Here is a 22,298-nt window from a genome sequence, read left to right as displayed (position 1 = left end):
CAAAAATGATAGTGAGATTAGAATATTCACAAATAAACAGAAACTGAGAGAATTTCTAAGCAAGAGGGGAGATTTTCAGGAAATATTAAAGGGTGTGCTAGAGCCTGAAATGAAAAGACAAGAGAGAGAGGCCTGGACGAGAGTCTAGAAATGAAGATTATATCAATAAAAGTAACTAAATGTGTCAAAATTGTGGTGAAAATAAAATATGACAGATAAAATTTAAACAGGAATAAACTTAACAAATGATGTAAAGCACTTCTATTCAGAAAACTGCAACTCAATGTTAAAAGAAATTTAAAAAGCCCTATATAACTGGAAGAGCATTCCATGCTCACAGATGGAAAGACTAAATATCATTAAGATGTCAGTTTTACTCAAATCAATATACAGATTCAATGCAATCCTGATAAAAAATTCCACCAGCATTTTAAAAAAATTGAAAACACTATCATTAAACTTATTTGGAAGGGTAAGGGATCCTGAATTGCCAGAAATATCTTAAAAAGGAAAAGTGAACCCTCATCTTCAGACTTTAAATCACATTACCTAGCTATAGTGGTAAAAACAATATGGTACTGGCCTAAAGACAGACACATAGAACAAGGGAACCAAACTGATGGTTCAGAAACAGACCTTCACATGTATGGTCAAGTAATTTTTGACTAGCTTGTCAAGCCTACACAGCTCAGACAGAACAGTGCATCCAACAAATGGTGATGAAAGAATTGGGTATCTATAGCCAGAAGAAGGAAAGAGGGCCTGTATCTCACACCTTATCCAAAAAATAACTCAAAATTGATAAAAAACCTAAAAATAAAAGCAAGAACCATAAAACTTTAGAAGAAATTGCAGGAAAATATCTTCAAGACGTTGTGGTAGATGGTGGATTCTTAAAGGAGATAAGAGGAGGACTGAGATGAACTACTGATGTTTAATATATGTAAACTTTTAACTATCTTTACTGTAAAAGTATGGAAATGTATAGAGTGGATGGTAACACATGGTGAGTAACAGCTAGTTTATAAATGGGGATGTGACTGAAAATGGTGGTTTAGGTATGTAAATGCCAATTGGCAGAATGCTAGAGAATAATCTAGGAACTTAATAGCACAGTAAACCAAGAGGTAGATGAGAATTGTGGTTGATGGAGCAGATGCATGATTGTCCTTTGTGAGCTAGAGCAAATGTACATCACTACTGGAGGGTGTTGGGAATGTGGAGAAGCATGGGAAAAATACAGCTGGAGTGACGTTTGGACTGTGATTAACAGTAATAATATTTTTGCATTTATGCAAAAGGTATACTGTGTTGATAATGAGGCAGTATGGAAAATGTGAGTCAAATGTACACTGTGGACATGGTAAATATCAGATGATATTATCTTATGTGTAACAAATGTTCCACCACAATATGGTGTGTGGATGGAAGGGTGTTGTTTGGGAATTTTGCAAATGTGCATGATTGTTTTATAAATTTACAGCTTCTGTCATAAGAAAAATATTTAAAAAATAGTAGTAGGGTGGGTTTGGGGAAAAACACATCAAAAATAAGATAAGGACTATAATTAGTAATAAGATTTTGACAATATTCTTTCAAAATTTGTGACAAATATCTCACAACAAAGAAAGGTGTCAGTAGAGGATTAATGTATGGGACACCTGTATGATGTTACGCGTGTTTGCTTTGTATGTCACAACTTTTACTATACATTTATTGTTTATGTATGTTCATATATAAATGTTATAAAGATAATAGGGGGTTGGAGAAAAATACTTTGTTTAGTAGTAATATTTTGACACTGTCTTTAATTATTAAAAAGGTTTAACCAATGCAAGGTATTTGTGGTAGGGTGAGGTGTGAGAGTCCTGTATGATGTTATATATGCTTGTTTTGCAAGTTCACAACTATTACTCTTCACTTATTGTTTATGTATGTTTATGTGTGAGTGATATACTTCTGTTGTAGGAGTCAAGAGAGGTTAAATTATTTGTGTATAGAAAGACCAGGACTCAGGAATAACTTTTGGGAAGGAAAAATGATTTATTTTTAACTGGCCAGGCTCAGACCTTCTCATTCCAAAATCTAAGCACTGAACAAGAATTCTGAATTCCTTTTATATAGAGAGGAAGGGCCAAATGGTTCTTTTGTTAGTGCTCAAATAGGCTTGAATTAGCATATATCTTCCACATCCTAGGTAAGCTTTTAGCATGGACTTTATATATTCTAGATAAGCTTTTAGCACATTTGGTTTGCATTTTCCCTGAATATTTAAAGTTTATAGAGTTTACATTGATAAACTGTCTCCTGGGACTGGAGTCATGGCCATGGTCACCAAGGGCAGAACTGCAGCCTCTTATTGTCCCACACCCACAAGTCAGGACACAGACAGCTTAGGTTATCTATGAAGAGATGAACAGCCTCCCATCCATAACCCACATCACTTCAATAAATTTTAAAAACTGAGTTGAACTAAAAAAAAAATCTTGTGGCTGTAACTCTGTTGTTGATTTTTTTAAAAAAAGTAACCCTTTTTTTGTCAGAATTAAAAGACACATCAGAGACAATGGTATCTTATCTTAACAGACTGAAATAAGCAAACAACTAGAACAAGCTACAAAGTCCTGGCTGTCTAGCAAATTCTTAAAAGGTTTTTAGTTGAATAAAACAAAAACTGTACCCTGTGCTATAATTGGTAAAGTATAATACTTTCTCATATGAATAGAGTTTATAATATTGTTGGGATATTGAAAACCCTTCATCCCTCATTTAGCTCAGATATTAAAACCATTATATGTGTTAAGTAGAAAAGGTTATGCATGGAAATGGGAACTCCCCCAGCAGACTGCTTTTAAAACAAAAACAAAGGCTCAAGCAGTAAGGGGGATGGATCTTAATTTAGCTGTGAATTGGATGTAGTGAGTACCGCCATTAGCTTTGGGTGGGGCTTGTGGCAGAGGCTACTTTCTAAACAAATACCCCTTAAGTTTTAGTCACAATTGTGAAAAGAAGCCAAAGTGCAAGAGAGAAACAATGAATTGCTGTGGGCTGCCCTCTGTAGGGAAGAAAAGTCTGTGGAAGAACATCTGGGACACCTGCCAGCAGTGAGAGGTAATAGTCTATCATGTCCTTGTTCCCTCCTCTAACATCTCTCTTGGGACTGTTGAGGCAGACGTCCTCACAAAGATCTATAGCCATACCACTGAGACCCCAAGCAGCAGAATGGCTCCACTGAAAAGGCAAATATTGTGGATACCAGACCTTGTGATGCTTAATCTAGCAGTTCCAACTGCCTGTCACTCAACAGCAGCTCTTCAACATCACCCATGAGCATCCACTGTGCTCACTCCAATGACTGCAACAATTACCTCACTGGATGAAACATACTGGCTGAGCACAGACTCCAGTAGCATTATGGCAAGTGGATTACATCAGTCCCCTCCCACTTTCAGAAGGGGCAAGGTATGCTTTCAGTGCTGCAGACACTGCAATGGAACTCTTGTAACTGGATCCTTATAACAATGGACTAAGTATAAATTCATTGCTGTGGGCTGTGGCCTCAGCTCCAGTTGAAATACTAAAACAGCAGGTTATGAGTTAAAGTGCCAGCCACCACACAAACCAAAAGGCGAAGTTGTTGTTGCCTATGCTTCAAACTATGCAAACTGGGAAAAGAGGTCATTTTGATCACTGTACTGGTATATGCAGCTCTGCTGGTTGAGAATCTTAAATCCATGAAAAATGAAAAAATCTCTCAAAAACACTGTTATGAAACTTGAGTCAATAATCTAATCTCTCCTATTCCTGCTAAAACTCTATGTATGTAAACCCAATAAACCATGTAATTTCACTGTCAACCGTTAATGTTCAATGTTGAATGTATAATCTTATTATACCTTCTCCTCAGACTTCTGGAAATGATAACCTCATAGCCCACCCTAAATTTCATGGTTAATTCCTATCCTTACCATAATTATAACACTCATTCTCCTCATATCAGCAGGTCCATAGACCTTCCATGCAATAACTCAGTTTATCCAGACAGCCATCCAAGATATCACCCATGAACATGTACATGATCTTCTCATGCTGCAAAAATACAGTGCTTGTTACCAAGCCAGAAGCCAAAATATCTCAATGCTGAAAGAGGAACAATAACTAAATCCCGCAACACCTTCCTGCTCTCCCTCTCCACACAACCATATCAAAAAGAGTTGAGAATGTTAGCCCCATTTAGCAGTATCTACCTCCATGACCCCATCAGTGCCAGCAGGTCTCTCCTGCCCTAATAACAGATGACCCCAAACCCCCACCCCTGTCCCTAATCCAACAGGATATACTAAGCAGTATGCAATCAAAACTGGGCAGGTAGAAAAAAAACTCAAAACTTTAAAGGAAAATATAGAAAGCATCCAGAGGGCCCAAGACAACAGCTAAGGAAATCAATTGCGGTTATCCTCATTTCTCTTTCTTCTCTTCACCCCTAAAATCAATCCTTTTATCCATTTTAGCACCATTATTGGTAGTTTTGCTTCTTATTCTTTTTGTTCCTTGTCTCTTATACTTTCTCATCCAATTCATAGGCTGAATGATACAATTAACAACTCAGGAATATGTGAAGAGAATCTTTTTGCTATATGAATGTCAATATCAACCTCTTCAGGAACAGAAATCAGAACCCACTGGACAGAACAGAAGGGAGCCATTCACCACCCCATGACAGCATGAAGTAGCCAGACTGAGTCAATGTCCCAAATCCCCTCACTCTTCTGTTCTGCCCAGGATTCCCATTACTTAGGTCCTTCATCATATATATATATATAATCAAAGAGTTAGGAATGTTAGAGTTTCTCCCTTACAAGATTTGCAATGATTAACAAATCATAAGGCTGTGACTCCATTCCCATCAATTGAGCAAGATGCCTACATGTGGAGGACAGAGTATTAACCCCAAGAATGAGCCATAGCACAGTAGGAATGGGGCAGATAAGGACCCTCATCCCTTCCAGACCACCAAACCCCTGCATTCCAAGAATACCCCACCTCCTAGCCCACTATCCCCAAGCCATGCATGAGCAGAATTCACTTTTACAGCCCCTTATTGACTACAGGTTATACTTGGACTCTAACCTCCCCATGCACTAATATTTCCCTGCCTATGATGTACTAGGTAAAGTCATATCCACAACCTTCCATGAGCAGCCTGAAGTCTATTCTTCAGACCCCCTCCATTGGGAGAGCTTCTCAATAAGCTTCCTGCATGCATCATATAAGTCTCCATGTCCCAGTGAGCACCATTTTTCTCTAACAAACATCTTTCATTAGTGTGGTACGTTTGTTACATTGATGAACACATATTGAATCATTGCTACTAAGATGACCAATAGTTTACATTATAGTTTACACTTTGCACCACACTTTTTTATAGATTTTGACAAAATGTATAATGGCCTGTATCCATCATTGCATTGTCATTCAGAACAAATTGAACATCCCCAAAATGCCCCATGTTATACCCATTCTTCCCTTTCTCTCTCCCTTCAGAAACTCTAATGACCACTGCCTTTATATCCTTGGTACAAACTATGATAGAATGGCAAGAATCCCTAGAGTACATATATATATTTTTAGAGAGGCATCGGAACAAAACCATGTAACTGATAAGGAAAGTTGGTTGTTTTTATGACATATCCTTAAAATACTTAAAACCATGACTAATAATGTTATATTAATGTCTAATATGCAGAAAACATTTTCAAATTTTTAGGAATTTTATACAGTCTTTAAATAAGATACTTATATGAACATTTTACAAATTTAATTAACATAATTTTAGAAAATCCCTTTTTAATTTTAACAATTCTTCAAACATTTTCTAAGCAACATATCAAATGAACTTTATTTTTAGCACTTCACTTTTTATAAGGTGAAAGAACAAATCTTTTGCAATCATTTGAAATAAAAACTTATTTTTAATGCAGGATGACCAAATACCTGAAAATAACTTGTTTCCCTGTTGCTAGGATAAAAAGGAATTAATTATATGTAAATTAGAAGGTAGAGATGAAACCCTTTCTTGGTGTCAAATTTCACTTTTGGTGATCAAGAATATCCTATTAAAGCAATGATGTATGAAAACCAGTTTCAACTGGTTGCATGGACCTGCACAGAAGAAGCCTCTTGCTGTCCTCACTTCAACTTAATTAACATAGTGAAATTCCCACCCTGGGGTGGAGTTATCCATGCCTCTTTTGATCATGCAATGTATGTGTGAGTGATTTCCTGAACATACTAATCATACAATTATATAACTAGTTATGTATGTTCATCCATATGCATAAAAACTAATGCATAATCAAAGCAAATGTTAAGTAGTAACTTAGGTATTTAAGCAAGAGTAAAACCACAGCACAGGGAGTTGGGTCTGAGTTACTTCATTTTTTTTAAAGATTTATTTTTTACTTATTTCTCTCCCCTTTCCCCCCACACAGTTGTCTGCTCTCTGCGTCCATTTGCCGTGTGTTCTTCTGTGACCGCTTCTATACTTATCGTGGCACCAGGAATTTGTGTTTATTTCTGTTACATCATCTTGCTGTGTCAGGACTCCATGTGTGTGGCACCATTCTTGAGCAGGCTTCACTTTCTTTCGCGATGGGCAGCTCTCCTTGAGGGGTGCACTCCTTGCATGTGGGGCTCACCCTATGCAGGGGGCACCGCTGTGTGGCACAGCACTCCTTGCATGCATCAGCACTGTGCATGGGCCTGCTCCACATGAGTCAAGGAGTCCCAGGGTTTGAACCACGGACCTCCCACATGGTAGGCAAAGGCCCTATCCATTGGGCCAAGTCTACTTCCCCCTGAGTTACTTTAAATGTATCTTGCCACCTGTCTGCAGGCATAATAAATGTAAGTTCTGCCTAACTTTCTTGTTAAAGTTTTTTTCCTCTGGTTATCCCTAAAAGCCCAGCTTCGGGACATAACAACAATCTTTATGGTTTGACTTTGAGGAAGGAAATGTTAACATTGTTAGGTTTGAATATTATGTTCTTTTAAAAGTGACACAACTTGTTTTTCTTAATAAAGTTAACATAAAGTACAAGAAGTTGTTTTGATGAAACACAGACTTTTTAATTTTTTTACAGACTATTCTGGAGAAAAATACTTTATAACATTTTACTTAAAACAGACTAATTATTTAAGAAATGTTGGCACTCAAAAGAGAGAGAACCAAATTTTAATTTTGTTCTTTATTTTTAAATAAGTTTTAGATTACAGAAAATTTACATTACATTGAAAATATTGGGGATTCCCACATACCACATACCCTCCCTCTCTCACATTTTCCCTATTTATAACATCTTTAATTAGTGTGGTATATTTGTTACAGTTGGTGAACAAATACTTAAGCATTGCTACTAAACATGGCTCATAGTGTACATTGTGGTTTACACTTTGTACTGTACAATTTTACAGGTTTTGACAAAATGTATAATGGCCTGAATCCATCATTGCAATATCATGCAAAACAATTTCAGGGTCCCAAAAATGACCCATATTACACTTATTCTTCCCTCTCTTATCCCTCAAAATCTATGGTAGCCACTAATTTTATATCAATATTGTAAGTTCTTCCATTACTAGAATAATAAGTGTAATTTGGTCCATAGTTGCATTCCCCCCTTATGTTTGTTCATTCCTCAATATTGAGGATTTGGGGATGGTGATGCCCATTTTGCTTCAGATTGAGAGGGAACTTACATCCCATAGGCAGATGGATGGAATTGTCTTGATTGCAGTGTTAGCTACTCTGTGTTTTTGGGATAGGCATTAACCATCATCATCATTTTGTTTATTGTCTTGGATGAGTCTGATGAACTGATGAGTAGGTGTTGGCTGCAACTCTGCTCAACCGGCATATGAACGGCCAGAAAATGTAAGTTTCTGGGACATATATTTAATGAATATAGTGCTAATTATAGGTTCAAATTATAAATGAGTCATATTCTATTATATTGGGGAGACAGATTAATTCTAAGTTAAGGTCCACCAATGGGGTTTTGATTTTCTAGGTTGTCTGCCCTGCTATAGTGTCCAGATGTCTCTAGAGCGCCCTTGAGGCATCATTTACTGTGGTAGTCAGTGAGAATCTGCTGAGTCATGCATAAGTGCAACTCTGGAATGACTTCCTGACTCACTTTGAAATCTATTAGCCATAAAAATGTATTTGTATTTAATATTTCCCCCTTTTGGTCAAGGTCTTTTTCCAAATCCATGACTAGTTGGTACTTGTTAATAATTCCTTGGTGCCAGGAGGCCCATACTTAGGTGTCATGTCCTACACCATGGGGAAGGCAGTAAGTTTATATGTTGAGTTTGGCTTAGATAGAGGCCATAGTTGAGTAACAAATTGGTTTTCAGGCGGGAACTCTTAGGCAATATATATTACTAGGGGTATTAGTCTGCCAAAGCAGTGCTGATGAAAAGTAACAGAAATCTGTTGGCGTTTATAAAGGGTACTTATTTGGGGTAAAAGCTTACAGTTACAAGACCATAAAAAGTCCAACTCAAGGTTGATTTCTCACCAGTCAGGTGCCATGTGTTGAAGCAGATGGTTGCTGATCTCTGACTGGTTCCTCCTTCCATCTTCTCTCTTCTGGCATAGGGTTCATTTCTTTCCAGGCCTTCTATATCAGTCTGAGCTGTTCTGTTCCCAAGGTCAGCTGCAAACCATCAGGTGGATGGCTCATCTTTTCCCAGCATCCCAAGATCAAAAATGACAGAGCTCTCTCTCTTCCCATGTGTTTCCTTGAGTGTTTGTTTATATCACACCCAGCAGGGGAGTGGGGACTCAACCTGATTCATACCTTACTGATGTAGTCAAATAAAAAGTCCTCAAAGCAATCTTAACAGGTAAGCTAACCAAAGGACTGTCAACTGAATTTAATATAATAAAAGGGAATCACCACAACTGCAAGTAGGAGAATTGTATCCATCATCCATGTGGAATCTCAGCCCTCTCTTGATATAGAGGTGGAGTGGACATTACCATCCCAGAGTCCACAGGATGGAGAAATAAAATATGGATTAAAATGGACTTACTGATATTCTACTATGGAACTATTGTGACTAGTAATGGAAGAAATTGTAGCATTAATGTGGAAAAAGTGGCCATGGTAGTTGCTAAGGGCAGGGAGATGGAAGAAGAGATGTGAGGTGGGGGCATTTTCAGGACTTGGAGTTGTCCTAAATGATATTGCAGGGACAGATGCTGGGCATTATATATCCTGCCATAACCCACTGAATGGACTGGGGGACTGTAAACTACAATGTAAACTCTTATCCATGTGGTGCAACAGTGCTCCAAAATGTATTCTCCAAATGCAATAATGTGCCACAATGATGAAAGAAGTTGTTGATGTGGGAGGAATGAGGTGGGGGGTGGTGTGAGGAGGGTATATGGCAACCTCTTATATTTTTTGAATGTAACATTTAAAAAAAATAAAGAGATCATAGGGGAAAAAAAGGGGGGGGGGTAGGGAATCACATCCAGAGGAATAGATTAGTTTACAAACATGATCTTTCTCTTTTGGGGATTTATAATTAATCTCAAACTGCCACATGAGGCTAAGATTCAATTTTACAAGTATAAGGTTATTAGTACAAGCATTAATATCAAGGGCCTTGTGTATTGGTCTGTCTTCTTTCACTGGGCACTACCTATGTATTCTAGAGATTCTTGCTAATCTATTAGAGAATGTAGCAGTACTCTTCTAAGTGGGAACTTAATATTTTGTTGATTATTGTGTGGGTCTCCACCGACTGACATAACACCCCCTGACCACATGAACACATTCATATTCCATAGAGGCATGCCCAACATGCATCCTTCCCCAAACATTCCCCACCACTGATAACCTCCACCAGTGATCCTCCCCTTCCATAGTTGTAACTTTTCTGTAATTCAAAACCTCCTGATAAGTGAAGCTAAAAATATTTCTTGCATGTGCCTTTCATCACCATAAGATCTGTTATTTTTTATGTATGTTTACAATTACTTCTGTAGGTTCCCTTAGTTTTTTCTTACATTTTTTCATTTTATTTTCAAAGAAGCTTTAGGTTATACAGAAAAGTCACATTGAAAATATAGGGGATTCCAATACACTCCCTCCCCCTTACATTTTCCCCTATAAATAACATCTTGCATGCATATGTACATTTGTTAAAATTGATGAACAAATATTGAAGCATTTTACTAACATGGTCAGTAGCTTATGTTATGGCTTACAATTTGCACTGTACAATTCTATAGGCTTTGACAAAAGGTATAATTGTCTGTTGCCATCATTGCAAAATCATGCAGAACAATTTGAATGCCCCAAAAATGTTCTATATTCCACCTATTTTTCTCTCTCCCTACCCTTAGAACATATGGTAACCACTAAGTTTCTTGTTTTGAAGAATAACATCCATAATTACATGCATTAATATTGAGGGATAGGCATACTGGTTTGCTTTCTTCTATTAGGCATTACCTATGTACTCAAGAGATTCTTGCCCCTCTATTTGAGAATGTAGCAGGACTCTCCAGAATGGTAGTTTAATATTTTGTTGTTTATTGTGTGGGTCTATACCCACTGAGATAACACCCTATGACCACATGAGCACAGTCATCTTCCATTGAATCATGCCCCAGGTGTACCCTTTCCCCCCTATGCTCCAATCACTGACACCCTGCATCAGAGAACCTCTTCCACCATATTTGCCAAAAGAACATTCCCACACTTGTAGTTTCAGCCACAGACCTACAAATCCCCAGAGCTCACCTGTACACTTCTCCAGCTCCCCACCACCCCTCAGGTTCATGGATAGTCCAGCCCAACCCTCCAAAACTGCTAACCCTCACATTTCAACACTATCAACCCCACTCACATCCCTGCACCACCATCACCCCATCCACTGTCAAAGCCCCTTCCCCTTTATCATAGGTTCTGCCTAGATTGAGCATAGGCTCATCACATACTATTCTCTTTCTGACTCCTGATAACCTATCTTCAAGATTCTATCTCTGTGAGTCTGCTCGGTTAGGCCATATCAGCGAGGTCATGCAATATTGTCCTTTAGTGACTGGCTTACTTCATTCATCATAAGGTCTACAAAATTCATCCATGTTATCACATGTGTCAATACATCATTCTTTCTTACAACTGAGGAATATTCCATATGTATATACCACATTTTGCTTATCTATTTATCTGTTGATGGACACTTAGGTTGCTTCCTTCTTTTGGCAATAATGTATAATGCCACCATGAATGGTGTTCATATATCTATTCATGTTCCTGCTTTCAATTCTTCTGAGTATATTTCTAGTAGTGGGAATGCTAGATCATATGGAAATTCTACAGTTAGCTTCTTGAGGAGCTGCCAGACATCTTTCACAATGGCTGCACCATTCTACATTCCCACCAGCAGTGGATGAGGGTTCCCTTTTCTCCACATCCTTGTAGTTTTGTTTTTTTTCAATAGCCACCAGTCTAATGGGTATAAGATGAAATCTCATTTTAGTTTTGATTTGCATTTCTTTAATAGCTAATGATGTTGAACATCTTTTCATGTGCTTTTTAGCCATTTGTATTTCCTCTTTATTTCCTCTTTGAAAGTGTCTATTCAACTCTCTTGCCCATTTTTAAATTGATTTTTTATTTTTGAGACGTAAGTTTTCTTTATATATGCTGGATATAACACCTTTATCATATAAGTGATTCTCATTTACTTTCTACCATTGAGTAAGTTGCCTTTCCAATGTCTTTACAATCTCTGTTGAAGTACAAGTGTTTCTAATTTTGAGGAGGTCACACTTACCTACATTTTCTTTCATTGCTCATGCTCTGTGTATAAAGTTTATGAAACCATAACTACAAGATCTCATAGATGCTTCCCTACATTATCTTCTAGGAGCTCTGTGGTCTTGGCTCTTATATTTAGGTCTTTGATGCATCTTGCGTTAATTTTTGTATAGGGTGTGAGATGATCATTTTTCATTCTTTTGGATGTAGTTATCCAGTTCTCCCAGCACATTTGTTGAAGATGCTATTCTTTTCCAGTTGAGTGGGCTTGGTTGCCTTGTTGAATATCAGTTGATGGTGTATGCACAGATCTATATCAGAACTCTGTTTGGGTGCTTGGTCAGTATGTCTATTTTTGTGCCAATACCATGCACTTGGATGACTGTAGCTTTGTTGCATGCTTTAAAGTCAGCTACCATGATTCCCCAATTTTATTTTCTTTTTAAGATGTGTGCAGCTATAGGGGATCCCTTGCCCTTCCAAATAAATTTTATAATTGGCTTTTCCAGTTCAGTAAAATATGCTGTTGTAATTTTTATTGGAATGACATTAAATTTGTAAATCAATTTGAATAGGAGAGACATCTTAATGATGTTTACTCTTTTAATTCATAAACATGGGATATTTTCCCATTTATTTAGGTCTTCTTTGATTTCCTTTAGCAATGTTGTGTAGTCTTCTGTGTACCAGTCCTTCACATCTTAAGTTTATTCCTAGGTATTTGATTCCTTTATTGTTATTGAAAATGGAATTTAAAAAACTTCCTCTTCCTCTACTGATTTTTGCATGTTGATCTTATATTTTGCCACTTCACTGAATTGAACTGATTTGTGAGTTCTAAAATTTTGTGGTAGATCTTTTTTTACTTTCTATATATAGGATCATATCATCTGCAAATAGTGAAAGTTTTACTTCTTCTTTACAGTTATTCTCTCCTTTGAAGTGTTTTTAGCAAGAAAGGATGCTGTATTTTGTCAAATACTTTCTCTGCATCAATAGAGAGGACCATGCATTTTTTTGTCAGTCTATTAATATGGTGTATTACATTGATGGATTTTCTTATATTGAATCATCCTTGCACACCAGGGATACAACTCCCTTGATCATGGTGTATAATTCATTTGTTGTGTTGTTGAGTTACAATCAGCAAGCATTTCGTTGAGTATTTTAGCATCTAAATTCATTAGTGAGATGGGTGTGTAGTTTTCTTGTCGTGTATTTACATGGCTTTGGTAGTAGGGTGATATCAGCATCATAAAATGAGTTAGGTAATGTTCCCTCTACCTGTATTTTTTTTTTTAAGAGTTTAAGCAGGATTGGTTTTAGTTCTTTCTGGAATGATTGCTAAAATTCACCCATGAAATCAACTTGTCCTGGGCATTTCTTGGTTGGGAGGTTTTTGATGGCTAATTCAATCTAGCTACTTCAAGTTCCTCCAGGTGAGCATTTTTTAATATAAACATTTATGGCTCTATCTTTCCCTCTCAGCACTGCTTTAGTTGGATCCCCTAGGTTTTGATATTTTGTATTCTCATTTTCATTTGTCTCCTTTGGCATCTTTCCTTTTCTTGGAACATGCTGAGATCTGGTCTGCCTATCCTATTCTCCCCTCCTCCCATACTACTCTCTCCCTCTGAGTTGGGTGGGTGTCACTCCCACACCTGTTTTCCACATAGTTCCCTCACCTCAAGGGCCTGCTGGGCACAGGTATGCACCCCTAGTCACTAGGGGGCTTTTCTTACTCTTGGAGCTGGCTGAACGCTGGTCTTCCAGCCAAACCACTTCTATGGATTCCCTCTCCCTTTGAGCTGTCTGTGTGCTGGCCTGTGGGCCCTATCTCCCAAGGCTTCCGTTTTCCCCAGCCAACTGGGTGCCCTCCTCTAGTTGCCCTTTCCAAGTGCCCCTAGTCCCTACAGCTTCCTTTCTGCCACGTAAACCTGCCTATCTTCTTGCAATTTCTTGAGGAACAGTGCAGCCTCCTATTTCCTACTCTGCATCTTCAATGCCAAAATTTTAGTTTTGCATTGTTATAATTTTTGATACTAAGGCTTTAAAATTTTAGAGATAGACCTATTAAATCTTATCCAACGTTGACCAAAAAATATTCCTTTTCTGCAATCCTTCTGTACTCCATATTTGTTGAGGTTTTGTTCCACATTTTCCTCATTATAATAGGTAGTAATTTTATTTTAGGACAAATTATTTTTCTTTAATAAAAAATAATTCTATATATCTTACATGCTTAAGTTACCAAAATGATTTTGGAAATTAACTCTAAACATTTTACTACATATAACTGCCATTAAAAAGCCATGTCAAAACAATGAGAATTTAGCTAAACGTGAATGAATGTAATTGTCCTTTTTTCATTTTAAATACTTGGTAGATGCAACATTAGCATATTTGATCAGTAAATCCCTCTAAATTTAGGGCGAACATAATTACATAAAACAAAATTGTCAGAAATATTGCTTTTTTCAGTTTACTATGTTATCAGTGTTTCATTACCTACACCATGGCTCACTGCCCCGAGCTCAGAGGGAAGGTCGTCAAGGGTTCTCTCCGCTCCCACACACAATGAGCACCTGGCAGGAATTCCTTGGTGGCAGGTTCCAAAAGGGCATCAGGTGGAGGAGGGGCCTTAACACGCCACCTCCCCTTCTTACGCAGTCCCCTTTGGGCTTCTGCCACCCCTGTAGCTCTCTGAGCCCGGGACTGGAAACTGACTTGGGTCGGTTTCACGTCCAGCAGGTAGCGTGATTCTGGACAGGTCACTCCATCCGAGCCCCAATTAATTCAGAAACACACTGTGGCCATCTACTGGCTGCGCTGCGTGGGGCAGGAATGAGTGGGATGGAGGAGGGGAGGACTCAGGCAGGCGGGACCCCTTGGGGGGGGATCACTTTGGACCACAGAGAAACCCATTGTGACGCATCCTGAGCTTTACCCAGGGATTGACAGAAGGTTGGGGGTGGGGATAGGAGCCAGAGGCGTCAGAGGTTGGATGTGGGCAGAGGAGGCCGTCAGGAGCAGAGCCTCCGCCGCCCCTGCTCCTTCTGCGGGTCCTTCCTTCCCCAGGCTTTCCCTGTTTATAGTGCAGCGGGATCCACTTCACCCAGCCGGGTCACTGCGTTGAGGAATCTGAGCGAGAGGGCGGAAAGGGAGCACATTTATCCCCAAACCGAGAGCCTGGAGCTTTCTGCTCAGCACCGCGCCCGGCGGGCCTGAAGATGGCGCCCGACCGCCGTTTGCGGCCCACCGAGGACTCGGTCCGCCCCGGAAACGTTTAGGGTTCGCTTCCGGGGACGCTGGCGCTGCCCTCACAATGAGGGCGCAGCTTCATCCCGCCGAGATACGCGGTGGAGATACCGCGGCTTTGGATCCTCTCGGGCCGCGTCCACGGTTAGTCAAAAGCTTTCTCTTCACGTCCGCTGTGGAGGAGCAACCTTTGTCCTGGCTCCTCCGAAAAGTTTTTTTCTTAAATAGCGAGCACTGAGCCTCTTCCTCAGCCCTTTCCCACGTGGCTTATTCTTTGTCGTGCAATATTGTAGCAAAACTTATTTTACCAGAGTTTACGTTCATTTAGGGGTTGGCCTTCTTGAAATCCTGGCTTCTGTAGGATTTTTTATGGATTCAGGGTTGTTCCTGTAGAGAATTCTGATAGCGCTTCAGAGAAAAGGGATAAGAAAGGGCACTACTGAAATGAATGCTTAAAATATAGGAATCTTCCAGTCGGATAAGCTGCGGACAGGCCGGACCTGGCGGACATATGGGAGCCGAGGGTAGAGGGCAAGTGGCGTCCCTAAATATACACTTTTATTAACTTGTAAATGGTTCGTTTTACTCATAACGCTAACATAGTTGAAAAAGTGTTGAAAATTTTATTAGTACAGATATTACAGCTCCGAAATTGTTTTAATTTCCACTACGTTATTTACTCACAAAACCACAATTTATTATGCTTTTTACTTCCCTGGCTTTAATGGAGGCAAGCTTGTAAGCAAAATTTTTGAAATGTACTTCCTAATTTCTCTTGTTTTTCATTGACAGAATTGCCACGTTAGACAATTTCTCATGACCCAGTGATGACTTAGGTTATTTTAAATTAATTTCAGTTTACTGAAATTTCTTTGTTTCACTGTGATTGACATGTTTATAAAATATAGAACATTATTTAGAGGTGATAACTGCTCAGTATGAAAATGCAATAAATAAATTGTTGGTGTATTTAAGAGTCAAGTAATTGGCTGATTTTTGTAAAGCACATTTATCCATTAAAATTAAATTTCTCTTGTTAAAAGTTCAAAATATGAAAACACTTATTTTTTAAAGATTTATTTATTTATTACTCCCCCGTCCCCCCATTTGCACTGGCTGTGTGCTGTGTCATTAGGAAGCGCGGGGGAACTAAACCTGGGACCTCTGATATGGGTGGGAGGCACCTGATCACTTGAGCCACCTCTGTTCCCTGCCCTGTTGTGTCTCTCATATTTTTACTTCTTGTGTTATCTTGTTGCATCAACTCACAGGTGCCTGCGGTTGTGTCAGCTCACTGTCTTGCTCATTTTCTTCAGGAGGCACTGGGAACCTCTGCTCCCTGCTTTGTTGTGTCTCTCATCCTTTTGTATCAGCTTGCCATGCCTGCACATCACATCAGCTCTCTGTCTTCTTTAGGAGGCACCAGGAACTGAACCACAGACCTCCCACGTGGTAGGTAGAAGCTCAGATACCTGAGCCACATCTGCTTCCCTAATCTTAATTTTTATATGCCTCTTTCCCATAATAAGCTTATCTTTTTCTGGTGAAGAATCCTTCTCAAATTCTTTTCTTTTTTCTGTACTTTCAAATTTTAAAGTATATTCATGTGTATTGTTTAATTTTACATTAATCAAATATACTTTCAAAGTTACTTTCTCTCACTTGTGGTAAGCAAAGCAATAGGTCTTCTAATAACCATCCACCTTGAAATATTGTTAGGATTGTTTCTTAGGCTTTACTACTTTCTCTTGGTTCAATATAGCATGCCACACTGACAAGATGCATAGATATTTGTAAATATTTGCATCAAAGAACTTTTATTTCAAATTGGTATATTTCTTTATATACATCAGATACATCTGATAGTATGTATGCATTTGGTGAATATTAATTTGTATGCAAAATACTCTGATTAAGTTTGCTCTCATCCTGGATAGGCACATAAAAGTAAATTCCAGCACCCTAAAATCCTCAACATTTCTTCACTTGTAACTTCCTGTCATTATCAAGTTCTTACCACATATTCCCATGGGCACTAAAATATCCAGATCAACTTCTGGAAGGGAAAAGAGATAGAGGGAAAATCCCCATACTCTGGCCAAGCTTCTCTATTCCTGACACCTGAAACACCCATGTGCAAACTGACAAGACTGCCAAGTACAGAAAATCTAAACTGAGGCCTGAGCCCCTCCTGAGGCCATAGCGAGTGAACTCAAGCAAAATTCTTGAGTAGCATGCCTCTGGCCTGGAGGAAGGAGTTATATTAATAAATATGATTCTCCATGGCTTTCAGCCTGGGCCAAAGGGATGTCACTCTTCAGAACATACAGCAGAGGAAGGGGTTTCTATGGAAAACTAGAATATGAATATTCTGCTGTTCATATATACACCATAAAAGCACCCAGAACACCAATGGGCTAGTGCTATTTATGTAATATTCACACTTAATAACATCCAGACTCTTACAAGGGCAATTACTTTCATGAATTTGAACTGCATTTGGGTAGATTTGGCCTCTGGATGCTTTAATGATAAGGTATGGTATAGGCATTTTAAAAAAACTTTATTGAAGTATACCACTCAGATATAAAAATCCATAATAAGTATATAGTTAGAGTTGTGAACTTACAAAACAACCATAAATAACTTCATACAGGAGTCCCCTACATCACCCTACCACCAATACCTTGCATTGTTGTGAAACATTTGTTACAAATTATGAAATAATATGTCAAAATATTACTATAATATCTTACATTTGGTACACTTTTCCCCCAACTCATTATTATTGTTTAATATATTTTTATTACAGAAATTGTGAAATTACAAAACAGTCATGCAGGTATGTAGAATTCCCATACAGCACCCTTTTACCAATACACCACACCCTGGTGGAACATTAATTAGAAATTATGAGATAGTATCATATCATCAGACTATTACCACAAACCATTGTCCATAGTGTCCATTTGGCATACCTTTTTCCGTAGGCCCCCATTATCAACAGTACATTTTTGCCATTGATGCAAGAATATTACAGTATTGCTGTTAACCACAGCCCATAGGTCATACCAATTATATTTTCCCATGCTTCTCCACATTCCCACCACCCTGCAATAGTGACATACATCTGCTCTAGCTCACAAAATGACACTCATGCATCTGTACCATCAACCACAGTTCTCATCCATGTCTGGGTGCACTGTGTTATTCAGTCCTTAGATTATTCTCTAGTTTTCTTTTAATTTATATTTATATCCCTAGACTACCCTTTTCAGCCACATTCCCATTTATGAACTAGCTCACTCTGTGTTACCATCAACTCTATCCATTTCTATACTTGTACAGCAAGTTAAGTAAAACGTCCACTTGTTCTTTCCAAGTGGTTTTTTCCATCTCCACAAATGAGGTCTCTCAGTATTATGTACACAAGTTTACCTTGTAGCCTTACTTTAAATTATTTCTTCCAAACTAAACTTAAACTCCTTTGGGCAAGTAACTGACTATTTGCCACTATAATCCCACTCACTGGCACAGGTCCGGCTCAAAATGATCATCACTACCCTGAAGAATGTTATAGAATACCCAGAATAGAAAGACAAAGGATAACACAATATGAATTATAGAAGAGTAAGAAAAATATAACACATGATAACTTAAAAGACCTACTATTTATAAGGTATATACTACAACTTTTTTTTTCAGAGCAATGAACTTTTAACAGTAAGTAAAATAAGGCAAGATGTTTATATGCATTTTTCGACATCTGTATTGCCTAATTTGTTGACAAGTTTTGAAATATTCTCTTTTAGTCTTTTTTATTTCTGGAAGGTTGCTGGTAAGTTTACCACTTTCATTACTGATTTTAATAAAGTGAGTTTTTATTCCTTTAGTCTTCATCTAGCTGTAGGTTTTTCAATTTTGTTATCTTTTCAAATAACCAATTTATAATTTTGTTGATTCTATTGTTTTTCTATTCCCTATTTCATTCTTCTCCAATATAATGATTTCCTTTGTTCTGGTAGGTTTGGGTTTCGTTTGCTTTTTTTTTGTAGTTCTATAAGTAAAAAATTAAGTTTATAAAATAAAGTATGGATTTCTTTATAATATAGGTGTTCATGGCTATAAATTTCACTATAGGCAATATTTCTTTGTATTCTATAAATTTCTTTTACTACTTTATATTTTTTCATGCACAATATAGTTAAATATATTTGCTGATAATATCTTTTGTTTATAATGACTGCTGGCTGTTTTTAATTTTATATCTGTGTACCAGAATATTTAACTGTGTTTTTTATTGTTTTGTTTTTAGATCCTTCACAGATCTTTGACATTATAAATAATGGTGTGGTAAACATTCTTGTTCATACTTTTAATTATTCTGTTAATACAGGTTGAATATAATTACTTAAAGTGATTCACTCCTGCCTTTCTTACTTTTAGTTCCTCGTTTAGTTTAGATCCAGATAATTTTTTTTTGTGTGTAACAACTTTTAATTTTGAAATACTTTAAAACTTATGGGACAGTTAAAAAAACAATACAATTATATATACTGTTATAAGCATCTTACATTACTGTGGTACATTTGTTACAATTGATGAACCAATATGGAAGCACTGCTACTAACAAAAGTCTGTAGTTTATATTATCGTTTACATTTTGAACTAAACAGTTTTACAGGCTTTGACAAACAGAATGTCATGTATCTATCATTGCAGTGTCATTCAGAACAATTCCAATGCCCTAAAAATGCCAGTGTACCACCTGGTCATCCCTCCCCCTCTCATCTGACCCCCTGGTAACCATTGTCTTTAATCACTGTTACAAATTTTTCTGTATTACCACATGATAATAACTACAATAACAATAAATCTTCTTTGATCCCTAGTTACACCTCCCCCTTATGTTTGTTTATCCCTCAATTATGAGGAACTTGGGATGGTTTCTGCTCTGCTTCAGACTGAGAGGGTCATTAGATCCTATGGAGTTAATGGGACTGTTTTGCTTGCAGTTGTAGAACTCCTTGTTTTTGGGATGGGGTTGTCCATCATCATCATTTTGTTAGTTGTCTTATGGAAGCCCAAATAACTGGAAGGTAGGAGTTGGCCACAACTCTGCTGGGATTCAGGCCTTAAGTGACATATGAAAAATCTGGAGATTTAGGTCTCTGAGACATATATTTAGTGGGTGTAGTGATAACTACAGATTCAAATAAAAGCAGTAGAAAAACCATGAGCAAGGAAATTATAAATGAGTCTAACTATGTTCTTTTGGGGAACTAGATTATCATATATTCCCAAATAGTGCCCACTGAAGGGGTGCCTTTTATGAGGCTTTCAGCCTTGCCTATAGTGTCTGGACATCCCTAGAGCCCTTGGGAACATGTTTGTTTGAGGTTTTATTTACTGTGGCAGTTACTAAAATCTGCCTGAGACTTGTATAAGTGTAACCTCTGGAATGACCTCCCAGTTCACTTTGAAATCTCTTAGCCATAAAAACTTTTGCATTTAATGTTTCCACCTTTTGGTCAAGGTCTTTTTCCAAATACATCACTGGCTGGTACTTGGTAATAGTTTGTTGATTTGATACCAGGGAGGCTTTTCCCTGGGATTTGTGTCCCATGTTGTGTGTTTGGGGAAAGAGTGTGTTTATTTGCTGAGTTTGGCTTAGAGAGAGGCCACACTTGGTAACAAGGAGGTTTTCAGGAGGTTACCTCTTGGGCAACAATTACAGGATTAACGTTCATAAGCACAAGCATTAAGATTGAAAGGGTAGCATATTGACCTATTTTCCTTTGTTGGGCACTGCTTATATATTCCAGAGATTTTTGCCATTTTATTTGAGAAAGTAGCAGGACTCCCTGGGATGGTGGTTTAATATTTTGTTGGCTACTATATGGGTCTCTTGAGAAAACATACCTATGACAACACAAATACATTCATATCCTGTAGAAGTATGCTTTAGGTGCATTTCCCCCATATATCACCCCACTCTTGGCACCTTGTACTAGTGATCTTGTTTTAGATCCTGAAGGAACATTCTTGTAATTGTATTTTTAACCACAATCCACAACCATACCAGAGTTCACTGAGTTGTACAGTCACCTTTTTAAATGCTTGCTTTCATTCTAACATTATGGATGGCCCAAATTTTCCTCTTTCAACCATGATCACACTCACAGTTCAGCAATGTTAATTACAGTCATATCTCTGCATCACCATCACCTTAATCCATGACCAAACTGTTACAGTCAGCCAAATTATACATTCTGCCCAGATTAAGCATCACCCCACCAATATCTACTCCCCTTCTATCTCCTGGTTACGTATTTTCCAGACTGTAGCTCCATGGGTTTCTCAATATCTTTAATTCCTATCAATACAATCATACAACTTTTGTCCTTTAGTGACTGGCTTATTACACTCAACGTAAATCCTTGAGCTTCATATATGTTGCCGCATCGCATGTGTCAGTAATTCATTCCATCTTTTAGCTGAGTAGTAGTCCATCAAATATATATACCACATTTTATTTATCCATTCATCTGTTGATGGACACTTGAGTAGCAGCAGCCAAACTGTCCTCCACAGTGTCTGCAGCATTCTACATTCCCACAAACAATGAATAAGTATTCCTATCTCCACACATCTTCTCCAACACTTAATAGTTTTCTGTTTTTTTAAAATGTATGTGTGAAATGATATCTCATTGTAGTTTTGATTTGCATTTCCCTAATACCTAGTGATGTTGAGCATCTTTTCATATGCTTTTTAGTCATTTGTAGTTTCTCTTTGGAAAAGTGTCTATTAAGTCTTTTGCCCATTTTTTAAATGGGTTGCTTTCTGTTATTGAGTTGTAGGATTTCTTTATATGTGCTGAATATTATACCCTTATTTGTTTTCCAAATATTTTTTCCCATTCAGTAGGCTGCCTTTTCACTTTCTTGACAAACTCCTTTGAAGCACAAGTTTTTAATTTTGAGGAGATCCAATTCATCTATTTTTTGTTTTGTTGCTCATGCTTTGGTTGTAAAGTTTATGAAACCATTTCTAACCACAAGATCTTGTATATGCTTCCCTATATTATCTTCTAGGAGCATTATGTTTCTGGCTCTTATATTTAGTTCTTTGATCCATCCTGAGTTAATTTTTTTATAGGGTGTCAATAAGGGATCCTCTTTGATTCTTTTG

General features: G+C 37.8%; 1 protein-coding gene across 23 annotated transcripts in view; it reads left to right on the top strand.

Moving 5' to 3' along the window:
• Positions 1-14,784: 14,784 nt before the first annotated feature.
• Positions 14,785-22,298, top strand: part of LOC101417674 (zinc finger protein 596-like) — an 84,093-nt gene continuing 76,579 nt past the window's right edge. For 4 of the 23 annotated variants that reach the window (XM_071212481.1, XM_071212495.1, XM_071212478.1 and 1 more), the window contains exons 1-2: positions 14,854-15,248; positions 16,376-16,556. The gene's annotated coding sequence lies outside the window, so the exon portion shown is untranslated. Of the gene's footprint in view, positions 15,249-16,375; positions 16,557-17,916; positions 19,453-22,298 lie in introns of those variants that run through there. The other 19 variants (XM_071212490.1, XM_071212487.1, XM_071212485.1 and 16 more) reach the window with 15 other exon arrangements.

Source organism: Dasypus novemcinctus, chromosome 28 (assembly GCF_030445035.2).
Source record: "Dasypus novemcinctus isolate mDasNov1 chromosome 28, mDasNov1.1.hap2, whole genome shotgun sequence".
NCBI lineage: Eukaryota > Metazoa > Chordata > Mammalia > Cingulata > Dasypodidae > Dasypus > Dasypus novemcinctus.
This window is presented reverse-complemented; position numbering and strand designations above follow the sequence as displayed.